Source organism: Argiope bruennichi, chromosome 9, assembly GCF_947563725.1.
Source record: "Argiope bruennichi chromosome 9, qqArgBrue1.1, whole genome shotgun sequence".
NCBI lineage: Eukaryota > Metazoa > Arthropoda > Arachnida > Araneae > Araneidae > Argiope > Argiope bruennichi.
This window is the reverse complement of record NC_079159.1, coordinates 59,987,579-60,002,982: the sequence shown is the minus strand read 5'-3', so window position 1 is coordinate 60,002,982 and position 15,404 is coordinate 59,987,579. Positions and strand designations below refer to the sequence as shown.

The window sequence follows — 15,404 nt, the reverse complement described above, 5'->3', positions numbered from 1 at the left end:
AATAAGAGAATAGAACGAACTCTAAAACATGAATCACATTTAAGACGGCAAATTTCTATTTTTATTTTAGCAGGTTATTTTTTAGATTAAAATTTGAATCCCTAAATCTCAAAAAAATTTTCACCTTATGTGCAGTCGTGATCAAAACTTAAAGAATTATCTATTCAAAAAAGCATTTGGAATTATATTCAACCGCTTGTGAATAATTCTAGATACTTTACATCCCATCAGAGGTTATCTAATAGCTTAATAGTACAGCAAAAGGAATGAATAAGTGTATTCAATTTTTAAGATCATAACCATGGAAAAAAATTTATTGTGATTACACAAAATATGATGATATCTCATAAAATTATAATTCTGACACAATAATAGATAATTTCTCTCCATTAGTAGATACTTTCTGGTCTTACAGGTATCCTTAATTTATAACTAATAGCCTTTGGCAACCAACAAACTCGCCAGAGTTATTATTTATATTTAATTCCAATTTAAACGTTTAAATATATTTTGAAGTCCACGATTCCGCTAAACTATCAAGTATTAGTCCTGTATTATTTTAATTGTCTCATTTAAGTTCTCTTCAATGTGTAAATGATTCTTTCTAATGGAGATGAGTCGAATGGATAGATCTATAAAAAAATAAATGTGTGATAGATCTGCATTCTAAATTTCGAGGTATTGTAACTTCATTTTTTATTCGGTTTTTCTTGGCACTTGTTTCTTATGGCACTTGCCATGTACAAGCCCGCTGTTACGAAGACAGCGATTTAAGCCGGTGGCGGAGCGTCTCTTGCTTTTTAGTTGCGCCAACTAGGGCCAAGAGTACGACTTAGCTACTCAAGCATCACTCATTCGCTTGCACAACCCCTTTTTACAGGGCGCACATTCACACATCCCACAGATAGAACAAACGAAGAACAACCATGCCCGAACCGGGACTCGCACCCAGGACGCCCACATGACGGGGAAGACGCGCTACCCCTATGCCAGGACGTCGTCATAGTCGGTTTTTAAACTATACAAACAATAAACAGAATTACTCGTTAGCATTCAAAAATAGAAGGAAATCATGCGATTATTTATTTCATGAAATGATGAAAATTATGAATTGTAGGACATAATCGCCGAAATTCAAAAGATTGCACAGTTATTAAATTTTAGAATCACTAAAAACAAAGGGGTTTTTTTTTTTTTAAATTTTGTAACTTGTAATACGAAAAATAGGAAAATTCTGCTTAATTTTTAATTTATTAAAATTCTAATAAATTTTTGAAAAAAAAACTTTTTAAGGTTCATGCCACCTCCTTCCAAGTGTGTGTATATATACCTTTTGGTATATATATTTATATATATACCAAATGTAGTAGCTTAGGTCTGGCCTAGCTACTAATTAGATAAGCTAGATACTAAAGCATATGCACATTCATCTTTATAGTAAGTAAAGATAAATTTGTCCTCACGCATGTAATACATTATAGTAGCGGAAGTAATTGACCCCTAGAGACCTTCCGGATTAAAGCATGACTTAACATGAATCAAAATATAAGTTTTTGAGTTATCGTGTCCATATGCAGAGTTTATCCTACAAAATCCTTTCTTCATCCAAACATTTAGGGAAATAAATATGGGTGCAAATCCTTCGACCTCTTTTCGAATTTTAGCTGTCATGGATAAATTCATCACAATAATGAAGAACCCTTTATTCATAATAGATTCGAGCTCTGAAATTACATAAACTTCTTATCAGGCTTAAATCTATTTAATGAATTTTAATAAGCATTTATATGATTAAAATTAAAATGTGAGGATTACCTTTAAAAGAATTAACCATATACACTCTATACTGATGGATTTTGTTATCTTGGATATTCAAAAAAAAATGGAAGCATTGAAATTTAAAAGAAAAGAATCGAAATTTTCGGCGATCACTATGCTTTCCTCTTTCTATTTATCATACGCGAAGATGTAAAATAACCGAGAGAATTATTTTCTAATGAAAAAAAATTAAAATCGATTACTTTCCTTTCAGAAATATGCAATTAAGTATTAATATGAACACAAATAATTTCAAAAAAATGTAAATTCTTTCACTAAAATTAAATACATATAAATATCTGTTTTCTTCAATAAATGTACAATTTAAAATCACTACAAGCTACTAAAAAAGCATCTCTATATGACAAACCAATTAAAAATTTTATTAGAAATATAATGAGCTAGTGAACAAATTCATATTTAGAGCAAACCGCACAAAGAAAACTTTTATCAAAGTTAACATTTGAACAATGAATTCTAGTTCAAATAATATAACGCACTTTACGAGATTTATATTTCTAAACAGCTTCTCTCCAACTGAAATCATACCCTAATGAAAGATACTGCTTACATTTATTAAAGTGACTTAAAGCAAATGGGATCACAAACCCGAGTATTTGAATTGTGGAAAACCCAATGTACAATAATATCCCCAAGAGAAACTACAATTCTTGAAATAAAAAAAGGTGGTACAGAAGTGTATCAATATTTAATAATTTCAATATATAATACATTATAAATAAATAGTAAGAAATTTTAAAAGTAAGTCAATATGTATCCTTTAAAAAAATTAATAATTTTTAAATAAGTTATTTAGAGTAAGAGGTTTAGCAGAAAAATTATCGGATGAATTAAATACCTGAAAAACTTATTCATTTACTGTCACGAAGGGCAAAAAGAGTGGCCTTACTAAATTAGCAGAATCAATTTGAAAATAAAAAATATCTTTAGTTTTGACTTCGAATTAAACGAAATAAATTCAAATTGCAGACGATATTTCAACATCATGTCGCTCCTTTCTGTGCTTCAAAATACCATTTAGAAATAGTATATTTATTAAATTACATATATTAACGTTCTATATCCTGATAAAAGAATGGTAATGAAAGGTCAACTGACCGAAAGGGGGTACCCGGAGGGGGCGCTCAAGGCACCCATCGACCGTGATAGAGCAAAGGCGCGTGCGCGCTTTCACGCCCTAAACCCCCCTTCGGAGCATTTAAAGAGCGCGCCTCCGTCTGGTACCCGTTCTCTGCTGCCCGACTTCGGCTCCTCTGTTCCACTCGTTTACGAACGCAAGGTGAGTTCTCTTCGCCCCCCGCACATCCCTTTCACTTTCATTCACTCTCTTTACTCCTCCCCTCTTCGAATACTATTTCACTTTCACTCTCTTTACCCCTCCCCTTTTCGAATGCTATTTCACTCTCTACGAAGGGTTAATTTTCGTGATAGATAGCAAACATCGCATTTTTTTAAAGTCTGTTCTGGTTTTTACAGAATATAAGTAAAATAAAATTTTTGCTTTGGGGATATTAGGGATCGTTTCTATATCGAATAATTATTCTGATACCAGAATTTACCATTTCTTTTTGGGGTTGTCGGTGAAAAAAACAGAATAAGTTGATCACAATTTTTGTACTTTTGATCATGAAAAATATACATACATATTGTCTTATATATTACGAGATCTTATATACATTGGCTTATGTATGTTATACATTTACATCTGTATGTATATCAAAATTTTGATTTTGAATGATTCGGGTAAGATATTATAAATCAGATATTGAGTCTCGGTCAGTGAATCTACCAAATCGTACTTTTGGAGCTTGTCAGTGAAAGATACAGAAAGAGAAATTAATTCTCATATTTTCCATGTATTTATCAAACATAATAATAAATATAAAAACTCTATATATGACTTATTTCATATTGGCCCATCAGAAAATATCATTAAACCTTTCATTGCGTTCTTGTATCGGGTCACTCAATCATGATTCATATTTCATCAATTTATTCTTGGTAGGATTATTGCTAAGAAACAATATGTGAAGCTAATTGGCCACACTTTTTCCAATTTAATAATCGTAGTAAAAACGATCAAAAATTTACATAAAAGTTTTTTCATACTTACTTATCAATTAACATCAAACTTACACTCCATTAATTGTAATAATAACTATGAATAATCTTCACAGATGGGGTTTTTTACGTATTTGTCCATTTATAAAAAAGAGCATGATATTTGCATTATAAGAAATTTTTACTTGTTCAAAAGGTTCTTAAAATATAGTAGCGTTTTAGAGAATACTTATTTAAAAAATTATTCCTGACGAAGAATATTGATATATATAGTATATATATATAACAATTCAATTTTTTTCAAACCTACAAAGTTGTTCTTTATTGCTATATTTCGTATGGTAACTACAAAATGGTTGGTTAATTTGTACGATGATAATTAAAAAAAGTCATTCAAGTCATCGACAACGGTTGTTATATCAACTGTTATATCGTCATCAATATCAATCTTAAAAATGGACATAGTTCCAATAACCATATGGAAAGTTCGATTGTATACTTCAAAAACTCTTTGTTCGGAATTCGAAGTTAATTCTTAGCAATTGATGTTGTCGTCAAACATTACAAATCGAAATAATATTCTACATGTATGCTTACAGGCATTTAAAAAATTCCGATAAATATTCTTTCTTACATTTTACACGTACATGTTCGATTCGACATCGATTTCAAAAAAATATATAATTCTGGGAGCCATTTGAGGGCTTTCTTGAACTTGAAACTTCAAAAAATTCAATAAGTTTTAAAATTCAGTCATTTAAACAATATCTCATTTTGCGTATTTCAGTGATTTGATTTCAAAAATTCAAAAAATTAATTAATGTAGAAAGTTCTACACATACGTTAATATTCAACTAACGCGTCATGAATGAAGACAGATATGTGATCCAGATAGCAATCTCATAATTCTTCCAATTTTTTGAAACACGTTGCCAAGTTCTTTCATTTATTTCTTTGATGTTTTACCGTCATCAGGCATTTCTTCTGAATATGAAAAGTCATTGTTCATTCAGTGATGATATTCAGAAAACCTGTATCTTGAAATGCTTTGAGACTCCTACTTTCCTTCTACGAACAAAATGAATTTGTATTCATAATCTTAAATCGATTCATTTCGGTAAAAATATATAAGATCTTAAAGAAATCACACGTTTTCAGCGTTATTCACCGCATAATAGTTCAAAATCATGATACCATATGGTAAAGAAAACTCGAAGAATTTCCATCTTTAATATGATAAAAATGAAAAACAATATTCAAATATTCGTTTATAATTGAAAAAAGTTTGATAAAACGTATCGATTTGTCCATCAATATCTATAAAAGTGCAAATTTATACTACATCAAAAAGATTATAATCAATTCATAGAGTCATTTAACTCTTCCGAAAAGTATAAGTAGCATTTATACTTGTGTAATCAGTAAGTACGAAGCAAACATAAGACAAATAAATCTTTTACTTCTCTTACAATAAACTTTATATAAATCAGTAGATAAAATTCGGAAAAGAACGACGCATCTTAAGCGCCATTGTTGTAAAACTTTTTTTGTTAAATCTATAAATAAAACTATTGCACTAAGTAAGATTCTGACATGAGACTGATCAACACACGTCTCTTTAGACATTCTTTTGTAAAATTAGGAAATAAGTCCTTATATAATAATCTCCAAAGTCTTTCAATGAATATTTTCGTGTCTGTATCCGTATATTTATAATGATTTCTATGTTGCATTTTTTGTGATTTATTGTATTTTACACTGTTTCTTATACTAGTATTTCTTGCCGATCACAGAGAAAAATTTTTAGCTACTTTTATACAATAATGAATAAATCATACAATGATCAGAAAAGGCAGTCAAAATCAGCGAAAACAACTTCATGTTTTTAATATTTCCATCATAATTTACATGATGCCCATTTAAAAAGACATCATTATCCAGCCTTCGTAAATTCAAAATATAATTATCGAAAATTCACTGCTTATACGTAGAACAATGATAAAATTTCGAATATAATTAGAAAATATTAATGATAAAAGGAAAATTCGACTCATTTCTCTTGGAGTAACTTTTCTAATCTATCTGCATTAATTGTGGCAAATTAAAATCCCTTCCTTCGGGTAGAATTAGCCAAATTACGGACTAATATATTAAAGCATAGCTATGGAATCAAACAGGTGTGCACACCTGATTATAAAATGGAATGACGAAGCTCAAGATTTATCTTTTATATATATGTTCCATGTGGCAGTCTTTCGTTGTTCTGAAAATATGCCATCGCTAAATCAGTTCTGCCATATGTTTTTGCCATCAATGAATGAGTTCTAGCCATATGTTCTTGCCATCTATGAATCAATTCTAGCCATATGTTCTTGCCATCTATGAATCAATTCTAGCCATATGTTCTTTCCATCGTTTAATAAGTTCTAGCCGTATGCTCTTGCTATCATTGAATCAATTCTAGCCATACGCTCTTGTCATCAATGAATCAATTCTAGCCATATGTTCTTGGTATCGTTTAATCAATTCTAGCCATATGTTTTTGCTATCGTTTAATAAGTTCTAGCCATATGTTCTTGTATAGTTTAACCAGTTCTAGCCATATGTTCTTGCTATCACTCAATCAATTCTAGCCATATGTTCTTACCATCAATGAATCAGTTCTAACCGTATGTTCTTGCTATCACTGAATCAATTCTAGCCATATGTTCTTGAAATCAATGAATCTGTTCTAATCGTATGTTCTTGCCCCCGATATATTAGTTCTTGATCTATACTCGTGAGCATCAAAATAAAACTCCGTTCTTTTCTGGAATCTTCTCTGATATTTTCAATAAAAATTATGCGGTAATTTAACAATGGAATAAATTTCAACAACATACAAACTTTCTTATTTTCAGCTCTGTAATATGTATAAATGCTCATTATAACACAAAAATAATAATGGAAAAACGCAAATTACATCTCATTCGGATGTAGACTTAAAACACAGACTTATCCATTTGTAAACTTAAAATACAATACTGCTAAAATGGTGTCGAATTGGTTCTTGCAATTAATATTTCTCCAATTATTCAGTCAACTGATCTTGTATTTAATAACTATTGCATCAATATATTTTTTCTGTCGTAACAATCTGGAAGACGTCTTGATGAAACCTTTTATTTTAGGAAACAAAAGGTACATGAAAATAAATTGTATTTTAGGACTAACAAGCTATTCATTTTTTTTATATTCTAAAATAAATTCTTACTTAGATGCGACTAAACACATATATGGCATCAAAATTAGATTTGGTTCTTGACTAGAAAAATTATCAAACAAAATTGAAATACTTTCAATAAATGATTTATAGTTTTTCTTTTCTATTTAAAAGTAATATGATGAATTACAAGAAAATATAATTATTTTCTTTTTCTCAATACTTTTTTATCTTTTGAAATTCCCCATGGAATTGTAGAAAACCACAAGCTTAATCTTATTATTTTAAATATATCCAGTAGACAAACTTTCAGTTGTGGAAAATACTGTCAGTAATTAAATAAGAGTTCCCTTTTATAATATCATGCAGTAATTATTTATATTTATTTGGATAGATTTTCTTCTTGCTATTAGTAAAGCATCAAAGATTTTACATGCGTGAATTTTGCAAAATTGAGAAAAAATTAGTAATAAAGAAAATTGTAAGTTTAAGTATAACGAAAGAATTTTACATTATTTTTAACTCAGATAGTTTTATTCTCGGAAGTTGCTTATTATAATTTTCCGAAACTATATATATTGATTTAAAAATCCAGACTTCATCTAATTTTAAACCATAGGAGACTTCTTTTCTTTACGTTTCCTAACGCTTATATATGTTCTACCTCTTTTCATATAATAAAGATTTTTAACAATGCATTCTAAAAGAGTATCACTTATCTTCGCCCTAATACGCTCAATTTCGGAACTTATTACCAATTTAGGTTTAAATGTAGCATTCTAAATTCATGTATTTTCTCAATTTTCATGAAACTGGGACATATTTTTGTCTTTATAAATTTGATTCAAAAGTTGATACGCATCTAAAAATCCGGTTATGAAACATTGCATTGAATTCTACATATGACTTATGATAAGATAGTATAAGATAGTAAGTATTATATGATAAGAGGTTACTCTTCATCTTAAGAGCCATTATAAATCTAGCCACTTAAATTTTTGAATTATAGTATTTGCCTAGTATTTACCAACAGATAAATAGGCATAATTCAAACAATATATTTTCAAAAAGGTCTGAACCAGAGAAATTCGTCGATTCTTGAATTCGAATATGCTTCATGCATCCTGAGAATTAAGAACTGCCGATTTACGAGCAGTCAGACGAGCAAGAGCTTCTTTTCTTAGATAATCAAGCTATAAAACCACTTCTTCAAATATTTAATAAAACATCCAACATCCAAGTATTCCTTAGATCTTATATTAATAATTGTCCTCTAAATAGCTTAAGTACGATCGTAGAAGTATTCTCAAAACGAAATCCCACTACAAAAATATAACATAATATACAGAATGTACATCAAATGCATGAACAGTACAACTTGTACAGTAAAACTCTAGTTAGCCGAAGTTCAATTATATGAATCTCAAATTATCAGAATAGATTTTAAAAGATAAAAAAAGGTAAAACATTGAAATTATGGTTTCTGTTTTATGTGAACATTACAGAATTTAAAGCTTTCTCTAACTTATGATTATTAATGATGATTTCAAGAATTAAAGTTAAGTTTTTTTTCTCTAAGTCCGACGTCCATGGTCCGTTTTTTATTTAATATTTTATCTAAATTTTAGCATCCGAATTCCTGTATATTTGAATCAATCAGGTCTCTATTTAATTCTAATTATTGAACTCTAATGTAATCTTAAAGAATTCTTTCTAGCAAGCAATAAATCTCAATGCAAAATTGCTGCGATTAGCCTTCTCGTAATATGAACATTTCAGGACTTGAAAATTTTAGTAGCAATAAACGATTGATAACAATAACCGAATTAAATTATATCAACTATATTTTTATTATATGAAGAGAAAAGAAAAAAAACACTCACTTCAGGTCTAACAATAATTTATTTCCAAAAAAATATCAATTAAAAATTTATTAATTGTTACTTATCAAGAATTATTTTTAACAACTCACTTATAAATTATCCTTATTTGTATTATCCTTTTAAGATCTGCTGAACAATGATTTCAGATTTTAAAATATCAAGTGTATTTCGATGCTCCTAGGAGGGTTTCTCCAACAAATTCGTTCAATGAACTATCAAAGTTTATTGCGTATTCGTAGTCACAAAAAAAAACTTGCAACATTTTTTCAAAGTTTTAAAAAGATGCTATGAATTTTGTATCTGCATGGCAGTGTTGAATTGGCCAATTTTAGATAAAATTTCATGCTGAGTAAGAACTTCCGTTTTGATTTCATTTCTCAAATCAGTACTTTTTTTATCCGTTTTGCTTTTAATTCGGTATCATGTAATAATGGTTCATGGTTGCCCAGCAGATGTCAAACCATATTTGATAAGATATCAACCAGTTTAAAGAAATCCATATCACTCTAATCGAGAAAAAAGAAGGTGAACCTCATCTCATCGGGAAAAGGACATCCAGATGTTTCCTTAAAAATGGTGTGAGCAATTCCATGAACATCAGTCTTTAATGCTGGATGAAAAGGAAAGATTAGTGAACTATCTACATCAAAACTAATAATAAATTAAAGAATGTAGTGAACATATTAAGCGTATAATTTCGTGTACATTTGAATACATCAACTCAAGACCAGGTTTTTGAAAATATAAAATGAAAGACATTAACCTCGATTACACATAGGCGAGTCCACTGTACTTCAATCAAGACTGTATAATCCTTGCACGGACTGGGAACACGTATAAAAATTCAAATATCTCAAGCTCAAAGTGTAATATGAATTTTGTGACCTTCTTCAATCCATATCACAAAAAATATCTCAGATAATCGTCATGATTGAAAAGATATTAATAAAATACTGATTCTTAATAAAATACTACTTAATTCACTTCATAGTTCTTAATCATTTTAATGCTCCATTTTTAGCAATCTAATTTTTTTGGGGAGAGGGGGGATTAGGAACCTCAAATTTTGATTCAGTGAAAAATATTTGGAAGATAAGAGAAAGAAAAGAAAGGTTAAAGTGGAAATTATATATTTAAAAAAACCAATTAACTTTGCAAAATATAATAAATTGTTATTAGAACAATGATTCGTTTTGCATCTCATCTTTTCTTACACTCATAATCTTTCAAAGTTAATAAAAAAACTCTTAAAATGAGGAGTTGATATATTGAAACGATATTTCTTGTACCATATTTGTTTAAAGAATCATTTTGATTCTAGGTGCTGTGTCGTATTATGGTGTCAATTTAAATACATTTCATACTTTTTTTTAAACAAAGTGTAGTTATAATTGAAAAAAAATATTCGCAATCTTTAAAAATATTTAATAGATTTTTTTTCTAGTCAAAAAGTGACTTTAGTGTTTTCTCCTTAAACTTTCTGTGCTGAATACACTAAAAGAAATTACAGATAATAATTTTTTTGTTTAAAAATTTTAGCTTAAGCAAAAAGCATTAATTTTGATATATTTCTATGAATTATTTGATTTATTTAGTGCTTTCTGTTAATGGAATTTCAAGTTTTCATCTAAAGTCTCATTGAAAATTTCTGTAGTTTTGAAAAAACAATTATTTTTTAATTATTTTCTTGCCGGGAAAAAAGTTAAACAAGTTTAACGAAAAACCCATCCTCCTGTACTCAGATCTTCCTTCTATTGTTGCATCTTGTTGTTATTCATGTTCAAGTTTTTCTTCCATAATTTATTTTTTTCTATAACTATTTTTCAACATTTTCAAAAAAAATATTATAAAACAAAATGCATTATTGAAATATTGAATTCTTAAATCCAAAAACTTAGAGAAATGCATTTAAAATCATAATAAAATCTTGCATTTAAAATCTTGAATTATTTTTTTTCTATCAATAAATCCACAATTCAAGAAATTTCTATAAAACAACATCATAGAAAAAAATTTTAAGGAATATTTTTCGAAATCATACGGTTATAAAATTTTATGTAAACCAATAAAAAGTTTCCATATAATGGTAGAATTTTCAGTGAACATTTTTATTGCCCTTATTTTAGCTTTCTCCATAGAATTCTAAAAAATTATACAGCACTGATTTTAGCAACCTAATCTGATTCTTTCTCTTCTTTATTTCTTTAAAAATACAATCCCTGGAGCCCAAATAAAACATGATGCAACTTTTTGATAGAGAAAACGACAAAATAATTGAAATACTTTAGAAGATATAAAATGTATTTCCACATCTTTTAACAATTTCTCACATGTTCGAAATTCGTCACAAAATAAAAAATGCAAGATTTTTCAAAGCATTTTTATCTACGCATTAAAGTACATCCTTAAGAAGAAAAAATATTTTATCCATATGTTGTATTTAGAAACAGCACTTTTATATACTTGTAAAGTATTTAAGCTTGAATACCGTTGAAATACTAAAACCCTTTACAAAATATTTATTGGTGAAATTCGTGTCCAACTCAAAAAGTCGATACTTCAGACGATTTTATGGGCGCTGAAATTTCTCCAAATAGATTTCTTCAACTAAAAAAATAAAATAAATTGTTGGACTCAACTACTTTCAAAACGAGAAGTATTCAGTGAATACTGAATACTGAGGTCGCTTACAAGATATATCCTTGAACGAAACATGTCCAGCATAAGTATATACAGATATTCAGTTTTTCCAATTCTTTAGACGATTTTATTGTCAAAGAAATTTTTCTGAATATATTTCTGTTGCTAAAAATCTGAGCAGTTAAACTAGGATACTTTTAGAGAGAAATATTTTAGTTTAAAATTGAAAAATACTCTTATTCAAATAACCCTGTTTACATAAATAGTAAAAAGGCATTTGTATAATGATAATGCTTGATCTATACATATAATAACATATTTTCTAGCTGAGTGCATCGATTCCTTCATAAAGTCATGCTATTGAGCATGTGTATCAAAGTTAAATTTATTTAATGTTTTGAATTTGAAATAAAAATCAGTGGAAAAAATTTTAATGATTTCAGAACTTTGCTAGTCTATTAATGCTCTTCTAAATGAGTTATGTCATATGCTGTGCTGCACTATATGCATTTATAATATTAATTTTTGCGAATTTGAACCTATTTACAATTAAAGAAACATTTCAGAAATCTAATTGCTTGTTGATAAAATTATTATTTCTATTATTCTTTTGAAATTAAATCAATTTCCTTTTCATTCATTTTTAAGAATTGCTTATATATTCTCACTTAGTTCAAATAATTGCTCATTTTCAATAACTATTGATTTTCATTCATTTTCAATAACTGCGTATTCTGACTCTTCAATAACTATTGATTTCTACTCATTTTCAATAACTGCGCATATTGACTCGTTTTATATAATTATAGATTTTCACTTACTTTCAATAACTGCGTTTTCTGACTCATTTTCAATAACTGTTGATTTTCAATTATTTTCAATAAACTAAACAGCTTTCCTTAGTAACATTTAAACAAATATTGACTGTTTTTTTCCAAAACATCTTTTATATTACAGCAATCTAATAAAATACAAAAGATAACTTTAATCGACTTCTTAAAAACTTGAAAAGCTGTAAGTTTGACCTCTAAGAAGAAAATTCTGAACAAGATGAAATTTGAGTTACAAACTTATATGAATATTTTTTAACTATTAACAATTTGAGAAATTTAAATTTTTACCAAATATTCTCTTTTATTTAATTCGTACATATTGGGAATTTTAAAAAATCGTCCGAAACTTTTTTAAAAATTAAATATTTTTTTCCAAATTTAAGAAAGTTTTTTTTTTTTCATTTATTTTAAGTAATGAAACAAACTTCCTTAAAAAACAATTAAACAAACATTAACTGGTTTTTTTTTCCAAATCCTCTTTTATATTACAATATCTGATAAAATTCAAAATCTAACTTTAATCCTCTTTTTAAAAGCTTGGTAAGAAAAGTTGTCAGTTCAACCTCTAATAAAAAACTTTCCAAACAGAATGAAGTTTGAATTACAAACTTACATGAATTTCTTTTTAATATCAACAATTTGAGGAATTTAAATTTTTACCAACTATTCTATTCAATTTAATGCGCACATAAGTAAAATTCTAAAGAAATCTCCCGAATCTTTAAAAAACTTAACTATTTTTCCAAATTTAAGAGTATTTTTTTAAGTTTATGGCAGAACTAAATTATTTTAAAATTCGACGATTTTACATATTTTACATATTTTCTTATTCTTAAAAAATATTTTTAAAAATTACCGAAATTTAAAGATAATTTGCGTGATAATTAAATTCATATCGTTAAACAGATATTTTTTTAAACTTCAAAATGGTGTGAAAAATCAATTTTGTGCAATGATTTGAAATTATCTTGGAATATCCCCAAGACTCCGCTTAATTTTTAATTATTTAAAATTTTGATTAAATTTCCAAAACAATCGCTTCGAGGTGCACATTCTGAGTATCTGAATTATATCTGTGCCGAATTTCGTAGCTCTAAATAAAATGGTCTGACCTGTAGAGCATCAACACACACATCCCCCTTTATTACCAATAAAAATAACTTTCCTGTATTTAAAATGTTCTCATCAGATAGCAAACCTTATATTTAAATTCGAAAAACCTATGTTCCGAATTCCCCACACTTTCTTATCAATTTCAACATCCGAAAGTAAATATAGCATCTTGTTTTGGATGGAAACCCAACAGCTTAAAATAATTAAATTATTGTTAAGTATTCTTTTTACATTTTGGAACTTTCCATAACAATTCGATTGCACTATTATGCTACCTCTCTTTGTTCAAATTTAATTTTATACATTTAAGTACGCTATAACTATTTGAAATAATTATACAGAAATATTTAAACTCGAAGCATTAAAACCATTCAGCATCGTTTATTTCAATAAAAATGAAATGTAGATACTCATTAATATTCATATTCATAAAATAATAATAATGCTCGGTTCGCCTTTACTTCTTATTAATAGCATTAGCATCAATATAGAAAATACAGTTATCGTTTAAAGTTTAATTTCAAAAATTAGCATATATCTTATCTCCCGCTTCTAAAATTCCGCATTCATAAATCAGTATAATTATTCTACGCCCATTGCATTCTGTCGCCATTAAGGAAACCTTTATTACAAATCATTTAAAATAAAACTAATTTTTCATGAGAATAAACTGTCCTTGCTTTATAAACCAGATGAATACAAAATCATGAACAATAAATAAGTATCCAGTTTATAATAACGCAAATAAAGGAAATATTTTCAGTATTCAAACTTATCAAAACCAAGACATATCGTTTATTTAAATTTTGAATAAGAGAATACCAATGTAGTAAAGTATTGAATCTATGTTACTAACGCCAACAGATTAGAAAAGCTTTCAAATTAATTATTGAAATCCGGTTTTTCTTTGATGCCGTCAATCACTAAGCTGTTGCTAAGACTTCTGATCCGATTATATAAAATCCTTTCTACTTTAACGTTTGAGACAAGCAAAAACCTTCCGCCGGAAATTGAACTAGGCAGCTTTAACACGAAGTTTGTTACATAAATTAAACTTTCGTTTTTCTTTCATTATTGGCAGGTCAATGTTTCTTTAACCGGCTTCGATATATTTGAAATCTTGACTAGTATTGTATGTTAAAAACCGGATTTTCTTAATAGATATATGACTTATCCTGTTTGTAGAAACTTGCTGCAATTTTGCAGGAAATGCATCAGAGAATATAGGGAAACTTTGTGAAAAAAAATAGAAACAGAATGAAGGATTCTGAAAATAAGTACTACTTTGCTCTTTTATATATGTTTATTTAATTTGCCAATATAATTTTTTGGAACGACAGAGCTTTCTAAACAATTCCTTGATGAGCAAAAATTTCAAAGATTTGTCTTCTCGATTACAATTGAATTTTGAATCCAGTGAAGTGGCGCCATCTAGAAATGAATTTGTGAAAAAAAATATTTCAATATTCTTTAATAATTGTTATAATAAATAAGAGCAGGAAATTATTAAAGTAATAACAGTTTACTATCAAATACACTAACTGAAAAATGTTTTTGAAGAATGCGTTTATGTCCTGGCTATGGTATGTCCTGCTTTCCATTTTTAATCAGAAATGTTGCTTATGCTGTTGGCATAAATTAAGTTTTATTGAGGATATACCATTATTTGTAAATATAAGAACACGGTTTTAAAAGAATGACACATAGAAAAAAATTTTAAAGGTGAATTAGTTTCTATTAATTTATTTATTTTATAGTTATTATTTGTATTTTAGAGAGTAATAATCTTTATCCAATTTTCATACACCTTATATATAAATCTGTGTGTTTGAT

The 15,404-nt window shown here is 27.9% G+C and overlaps 1 protein-coding gene across 1 annotated transcript in view; it reads left to right on the top strand.

Moving 5' to 3' along the window:
- The first annotated feature begins 3,048 nt into the window (after positions 1 to 3,048).
- Positions 3,049 to 15,404, top strand: part of LOC129984218 (U8-agatoxin-Ao1a-like) — a 69,160-nt gene continuing 56,804 nt past the window's right edge. Inside the window, exon 1 of the mRNA XM_056094044.1 lies at positions 3,049 to 3,118. The gene's annotated coding sequence lies outside the window, so the exon portion shown is untranslated. The remainder of the gene's footprint in view (positions 3,119 to 15,404) is intronic.